The sequence below is a fragment of the Nymphaea colorata genome, chromosome 12 (assembly GCF_008831285.2).
Source record: "Nymphaea colorata isolate Beijing-Zhang1983 chromosome 12, ASM883128v2, whole genome shotgun sequence".
Taxonomy (NCBI): domain Eukaryota; kingdom Viridiplantae; phylum Streptophyta; class Magnoliopsida; order Nymphaeales; family Nymphaeaceae; genus Nymphaea; species Nymphaea colorata.
In genome coordinates, this window is record NC_045149.1 from 22383891 (window position 1) to 22392286 (window position 8396).

General features: G+C 34.5%; 1 pseudogene; it reads right to left on the reverse strand.

Annotated features, from left to right (window-relative positions):
* Window positions 1–352: 352 nt before the first annotated feature.
* LOC116265321 (putative receptor protein kinase ZmPK1) lies at window positions 353–1025 on the reverse strand (annotated as a pseudogene).
* Between the last annotated feature and the right edge of the window lie 7371 nt (window positions 1026–8396).

An 8396-nucleotide genomic window follows, 5' to 3' on the forward strand; every position in this document is an offset into this window, starting at 1 on the left:
CCCCTCACATGAGTCATGACAACCATTTTGCCTTATTGCAAGACCAAGTTCACTACTAATGTCCAAATAAATCCACACTAACTTAAGCGATGAAATACGTAACAAAGATGAAGTGGGTGAAGTAAGGAATCAGATAATTGGCATTATTAAATTTCTTCTTGCACTGACAAGAGGGCATGCAAATGTGATGGAATCCACAACTTGACTCAAGGTTGGACTTCCATCTCTTCCTTCTTCTGTGCGCTGTAAAGCCACCTTAATTACAATTTCCACGCTTGAGTTGTCATACATTTTCGACAATTGTAGATCTATTATTTCTTCCATCCAGTTCTTATTCATTCTCACAATTTCTCTAATCCATAGAATCAATTGTTTGTTTCATACATGTCCATTGAAATCCAGTGAAACTTTGGCCATTCACCAACTCCAACCGCAAAATGCTGTAGCTGTATACATCGACCTTAGATGTGATGGGTAGGTTCAAAATCCACTCAGGAGCCGAATAACCTCTTGTTCCTCTCACCCTACAAAATTCAGAGATGTTACTCCCACCTTTGTCAAAAAGAAATATTGTTCTCACCTTTGTCAAAAAGCTTGCATAGACCAAAGTCAGCCACTTTTGGCTGAAAATCCTTGTTCAAATGAACATTTTGTGGCTTCACATCACAATGAATAACCCATTCTAAGCACCCCTCATGAAGATAAACAAGAGCCTTTGTTGTACATGTGCAATATTTAACCGATTTTCTCAAGTAAGCATCGTACCGTTGTGAGACAAGTTCATTTCCACGGATGCATTTTGCAAGTACTCATAAAATAAAAGAACACCCTTTTCCTTTTTTGGGCACAAAATCCAAACATAACCACTAAATTCATATGATTGATTCTTCCAATGGTGCTCACCTCACTCCAAAATTGGGCTTCTGTCCATGGCTCAGATCCTTCATGCACTTCACTGCCACAACCTTCTTATCCTCTAGGAGTCCCTTATAAACCAACCCCTGATCCTCCCTTTCCAATTTCATGGCTGAAATTGTTTGTATTTTTCTTCAATTCTTCTAAAGTGAACCTTCTAAAAACCACTATATCAGCCACATAGCCTTGATTGAGATTCCGAAGGTCTGACTGTTTTCTTATGAAAATAATTCCAACCAAATGCCACACATATTATTTCCGCAATCCCAAATGCTACAACAAAACCAATTGGATACTTTAAATAGTCTCCCTGTGCTTTTGCCCACTGCCTAAGCTCTATCCAATTTCTTTGATGAACTTACTTTTGGCCAATCCACATCTTTGGATTCATCAACAGTACCGTGTATGGGAATTTTGACATACATAACGCTAGTAAAGAGAAGACTAGATCGGCCATCAAGGAGAAGGCTCTATCCAAAGCTGCGACACTCGCAGCCACTTCTGCAAATGTTTTCACAAGCTTCAAATGATATTTTTGTTTGATAGTTTAAATGATAGCCATAGAAATCTGTATGTGGAAGCTTAAAAACTTCACTTCTATCTTATTGCAAACAACATTGAATTCTGGTTTGCATCCTTGAGTCCAGTCAGCTGGGTCGTTCACCCTGAAACCAGGAGGACAAGTGCATGTAGGGTTTGGTTTGTAAAAGCAGATTCCATTTTCCAATTATGGGTTTAAATCATGCACTCGCTTTTTCGAGCAGGGGCGGAGGGAAGAGGGGGGCTGGCTGGCTGGCGCCATGGTTCCCTCACATTTTAGAACAAAAAAAAAATCTTATATTCAATATATTTAATTTTTTTAACTTGGCATATGTAAAAGTTCTCAAAGTATTATTCAGCCCTTATTCAAAATTTGAAAATATTTTTCAATTTTGACTCCACCCTTGAGCGTAACTACTTGCAGTAACACTATTCTAATATTTTTTTCTTAAAAGGCAACTTTCTCTACCTCTACAGACAGTGAGACAGTCGCTCGCGTTTTCGCCAGTGATAATACTTATACAACACCAAAATTGTTTATGTTATAATGGTAAAAGAGGCTCGTGTTTTGCGAGGAATGACAAAAGATTTGATGTAACGTTTGTTCAAATTTCTAATGACAACTTGCAGCTTCCTACAAGCAAACGATGATGATAAAAAAGTATAATAATGACTGTACTTTTATACACGTTACTCAAGTTTGACATGATGTATAGGATTAAAAACTATAATTGAATTCTATTATAATTGGATTCTACTCTATTCACGTTAATGATTAAAATACCTTTAATTTTAAAAAAATTATAAACACAAAATTAAAAGTAAAAAAAATTATAAAAAATTATAAAAAACATTTTTTTAATGTATTACCAAAATATCATTCCCTCCGTGGCGTTAGGGCACACAACGTTTTTTCCATCCATCCACTACTCTCGTTATTTGCATTCGCCGGACTCAACATATAACACGTTCTTTTGGGAGTCCTTCTTATTCAGTAGTTTTCAAACGACCTTCATATTCAATCTCGAAATCGTTTCCCGAAACACGCAAACACATAAAACCATGAACATTTATTAAGCACGTAAGAGAACAGTGGGTAGCACAGCAACAGAGGAGGGGGTCCATCGACGAACAAGCAAACGCGGGGGAGAGAGAGAATGAGAAAGGCCAAAGGAAAGGTTCAAACTAGACCGTTTTGACTATGTTGGAGGGACGATCATAGGCTGACATGGCATAGAGTGCCTGCAGTGAAGTGAGAACAAGTAGAACGATGGCAGCGGCCAAAGTCCAGTAGCTCCATCGGCTACTGAAAAAGGTGCGTCTCAGATCAGCCTCTCCCGAGTCTCAGAAAGCATGTCGATCATCTATGTGTCTCTTAGCTTGAGCTCCCTAACGAAGTTAACAATATCGTCGAGGCTACCGAGCTAGTTGTCGATGATATCCTTGGAAGTTAACGCTCGAGCATCGTCCATAGTGAGCAGAAGGTCGCTGAGAAGGCGGAGGTAGGACGAGACTGGCTGCATGCGGGGGATGTCATCTTCGACCATGCGTTGCTCGTAAGCTATCAAGTTCTTGAAGATGATGTCGGAGTCTCTGTTGATTAGTATGGGCGGGAGCTTGAGGAGAGGCTTGCATACCGTTCTGCGCTTCCATGTAACCCTTCCATCAGTTGCTCGTAAGATGGTAACAAATGAGTGCTTGAGATCATTAGCACCGTAGCGCACACTCATTGCACCCAACTGGCGGGTTTTTCATTCATTAATGAAAAGTGTTATCTATCTTGGATTTGTAGAGTGGAGCCATCTCCACCATAGCCTTGGTAGAACCATTGTCACATTAAACGGGTACGGGTATTATACGGTGAAAAAAAAAATAGGTATAATACAGTAAAATTATATATCTTGAAAATAAAACGGAAAAAAAATGGCAAATTTTTAAAAAATAAATAAATAATTCTAATAATTATATAAAAAAAAGTAAATGAGAAATTAAAAAACAGTGAAAAATGACTAGATAAGCAACAAATTAAAATTAGATAATGAAAACTAACAATCTAACAAATGCATAACTAACAAAATGACTAGATAAGCAACATGCATTGATGCATACGGCAACAAGAAAAATGAAGGGGAAATAACTTAAAGTCTTAAAAAGAGAAAAAAACAAACCAAAACAGTTAAATCGAACATGGAAAGAGAACCTATCACCATTCGAATGAAAAAGAGACTTCAACCGAATGAAAACGAGATGGAGACAAAGGAAGTCAAATCTCGAATGCCCTCCTCTTCAGCCGGATGAAAACGAGAAGAAGACGATCAGACCAGACGAAACCAGCCGAATGTCGAATGCCCTGCTCTTTAGAGTTCAGATTCTTCAGAATAATCTCGAACGCCTCTCTGTCTCGAACGGTCGAAGAGAAGACTCACGAAGAACGACAGAAGAAGAACTCAGAACATCGAAGACTCACGAAGAAAACTCGTCGATTTCAAGTTTTTAACCGTAAGCCCTCTTTTACTATGTGAAAATACTCTTTTGCCACTAAAAGGTCGAACAAATTTGAAAGAAAACAAATGTTTTAAACAATATTACAACTATGCCATTTTCATTCTTAGACCGTTAAAGGAAAACGCGAGACGCGTTTTATACGCGTTTTTTAAAATTTGCCGTTTTTTTTTAAAAAGACGCGTTTTATTCCCGTCTTTTTCGGCTCAAGCATTTTTAGCGTATAATACGCGTTTTTTTCACTATAACGCCGTTTTTTGTGACAATGGGTAGAACCATCATGGGCAGCAATTTAAGTTCTGCGGGTCAATGAGTTATGAGTTGTGTGAGGTTGCTTGCACATAATTTGGAGTTAAAATTTGGAAGATAAGGCATTGAATCAATTTTAAGACGCACACCAAACATGTCCACTCAAACAAACATGTCCACTCAAACTATGACTAGATCCAAAGTTAATTTCAAGTCTGAAACCAATTGAGTTTGAAGAAATATTGACAACTCCCTTCTGGAGGGCACCAATTATGGAAAGAGAGATATAGGGCATTTTGTGGATTAGGTAATAATTATTGTCCCTAACATGGGACCTGAAAGACCCTTCCTTCTATGAGGGTAAAATTGATACTTAGAAAATTATGAAATCACCAAAATATCCACCTATTAAACTTGGGAGCATCCTCTTCGCATTCCAATGTTGTTTTTGGCTTTTACAACGTTTAAAAAAAAGGATATTTTGTTTTGAGAAGAGAGAAAAATGAACTCCCTCATTCATATAAGATCCAGCCATTTCTAATGACTTTATTGACCCAAAAAATTTTCTTTGCACATTTCAATATTTTTATTATCAACCAAAATTTTTCCAAAAAGGGGGGTGCATTTTATTTTTCCTCAAATCTTAATTACGTCATCTCGATTTAATTCTTGGGCCTTATGCCCAATCTTAGACCCAAAATAAATTTGCAACTAGTTGGTCTAAAATGAATTTATAAACGCTTATCTGAAACCAAAGGCAAAATTCAAATTGAAACTCAACTTTAAAGATCAAAATGATAAAATTTGATGCTATCAGGCGCCGTACTCGCCCACATAAACCTTACCTTAGTTTTATATATCATCTTCACGCCAAAACGTGTTTTTAAATTACTCACTAGAATGCGCCGGTGACCAATTGAACTTGATCCGGATATAAAACATGCCCGAAGTGACTCAGAACGGAGTCACCCACCCATTTGTAACGAAAACCAATTTTCACAATTAAAAAAAATGGTTTTATGCTAAGACAACCCCTTTTATTTATTTATTTATCCATTTTATCTTATTATACTTTATTTTATTTTATTTCAGTTTTATTTCATATTTAAAAAAAAGGGTATGACTGTACATCGCGCGACGTGTAGTTGTGTAACTAGGTGATCGCGATTGCATAAGTGATCGTATTCGTGGTGCTATGCGCCTTTCGCCACGGCACCTGGCCCTGTTGTGCCTAGCGTGCAACAGCACCTGGGGCGGGGCCTGCACACTGGGCAGGCCCAATTTATGTGTCAAACCCTTTGGGTGGGCAATAGCCCTGCCACAACCTGAAAGGTTGTTTGTAGGGCTAGTGGCCAATCTCACTTAGTAAATGCCTATTATTTTTAAAAAAATTAAAATTATTAAAAAATATTTAAAATTCACATAAAAAACTTGTTAATTTTAAAAAAAATTCAAATTTTGAATTTTGTCTCCAAAACTCTCTATGAATACCCCCACAATCCTCCCTCTTGAGCCTGAGCTAACACTTGAAAAATTTTTAATGCTTCTTCACTTGAAGATTTATAATTTTCTTCTTCATTTCTTTCTTAATTTCTTTTTCCTCCTCCCAAGTTATAACTCTTTAAGAGAGCATGAGAAGATATTATAGGTATGTAGTTCTTATTTTATTTCTCTCTTCTTCATCTCCCCATAACAGTCAAGAGCTATTTTAAGTGCACCACAAAAGTATGAGAAGGTTAAATATGATTTCATTTCAAAAGAAAAACATGTTTCTCTCTTCTTTTAAATGTTGTTTTGCTTGAAGATATTGTTCATGCATAGTTCATTGATTTTTTTCATTTATATATGAATGAACGGTGAGCATGAGTGTTGGGTTGAGATTTCTTCATTCTTATGTTGATTTTTGAGGTTGGAATGTATCCAACCTGGGAAAGCCATTCATGAATATGTACATGTTAAAATGCATTTTCATGTCATTCTCAGGTTTAGTTTCTTGTTTAATCATTTAATTAGAGACCCCAATTAATGTTTTTTCTATGTGGCTCTCAATTTCATGTATGTTTTATTTTCTTCCATACGCAACCCTGGAAGTATATTTTCTTGTAATAAACAAAATAATGATACTTTACGTTCACTTATAAAAATATAAGAATCATGTTTTCAAAAGATTCTTGAAAGCAAATACTCTCTCTAATGCGACCTTGGAGACTTAGCTTAGGCTCTTGCATGAGTCCAAGTTCCTCTTCGGCCTATATAAAAGAAAATTGAAGTAATATATTTTAAGTAATTTCTTGATTTTTAATCTCATGAAGACACATACGTATATACATGTTTTATATATATATATATATATATATATATATATATATATATATATATATATATATATATATATATATATATACACATTGTGATGTTTTTTATCATTCTCTCAATATATTTCTACGTTTTATTTTATAAATTTTTTAAAGTAAAAGATGTTTAAGCCAAAATGAAATGCATTAAGATTAAACATAGTCGTTGGATCGATTACTCCCGGTAAAGGTGCCGAGAACGGTCAATCCTCGTATCGACGGGTGGTCAATTTCTCTCTCATTTCAAAACAAAACCTCATTTTTTTGGACCGCACCAAAAACCCCAAAAAAAATTGTGGATGCGAACAAAATCATATACACATGTGTTTTCAAATTAAACAAAAATTTTAAAATACTAAGAGAAATTTTGAAGATGTTTAAAGTAGCCTTTGATTGAAAATGTAGTGGCTTCAAGGTAGAACTTAGGTCTTATGGGTATTTAATGAACTCTAAATGATAGCAACCTTAGAAATTAAGACTTAAATGTAAAAATGTCAAATAATTTAGAAAAATAATTTTTTTCAGATGCTTTTACAATCGTTTGAGCTCTTGAAATATTGTCACTAGAACTCAAGTATATAAGAGAATTTGTGCTTGAAAATGGTTTTGAAAATCAAGGTTTTCAACTTGAAAGTAGTTTTGTAATATTGCAAAGGTTTGAAAAGAACTTAAATTTGGAAGCTAATATTTTGAAATAAGGAAAACATCATGATTTAAAAAGAGTTTTCCTTCAATTCTAAGGAGTTAAGTCATTTACCTAATTTTGATTTATACCAAGACGGGATGTGCATCCATTATTTTATTCGTGTTTTGTGAAGTCATGATGTGTGTTTATCTATGTTCACCTATATCTATATGACATAGATAGAAAATATCAAAAGAAAAGTATTCATATAAATGACAAATTTGGTATTGATCAAAATTGAGAGGCAAACTCTCATCTCAAGGATTAAAAGATGCAAAAGAGAGAAAAACATTAAGAGAGAAAGAGAGAGAGGGAGAGCAAGAAATTGATATCTACAAGATACACAAAACTTAAAAAAAGTGAGTGAGAAAGAGAGTGATTTGAAAGACCAAGAATCAAACGAGAGAGAAATAAAAAGAGAAGTAAAAGGAAATGAATAAAGATGAGAAATCAAATGAAAGGAAGAAATAGAAAGAAAGAGATGTTAAAATTAGAGAGATAAAAGATAAAATGATAGAGAAAAGTAAAGAATGAAAGAAATAAAAGTTAAAATGACAGAGAAAAAGAATGAGATAAATATAAGTTAAAATGAGAGAGAGGTAAGTTACAAATGTAAGAAAATAAAGTCTAAAAGAGAGACACAAGAAAGAGAGAGAAGTAAATGGAAAAAGGAATAAAATGAAATAGATATGAAAGGGAGAGAGAAAAAGAGAGGGAGAGAGAGAGATCAATAAAAGAGGAAATAAAATATAATGAAAATTTAATAAAAAAGAAATAAAATGATTTAAAAGAAAAAGTTAAAGACAAAAAATACTTTTAAAAGAGAGAGAGAGAGAGAGAGAGAGAGAGAGATTAAATGAGAGATTAAGAGAAAGAAGAAAATATAGAGAGAGAGAGAAAGAAAAAGAAGAGGAGATAAAAGATTAAAAGAAAAAAGATAAAACATGTTAACAACATAGATTAAGAGATAAAAAAACAAAACACTATGCTTGCCTTCCGAGCATTAAGGATGATCCTTAGCTCTAGAGAAATCTTTAAAACTTAATTGATTTGTATAAAGAGAAGCGACAAGAAAAGTACAAAAAAAAAGGAAGAAAGGCTCTAAGTACCTTGAAAAGAAGAGATTTGTTGTAAAAGTGACACTTTAGCTG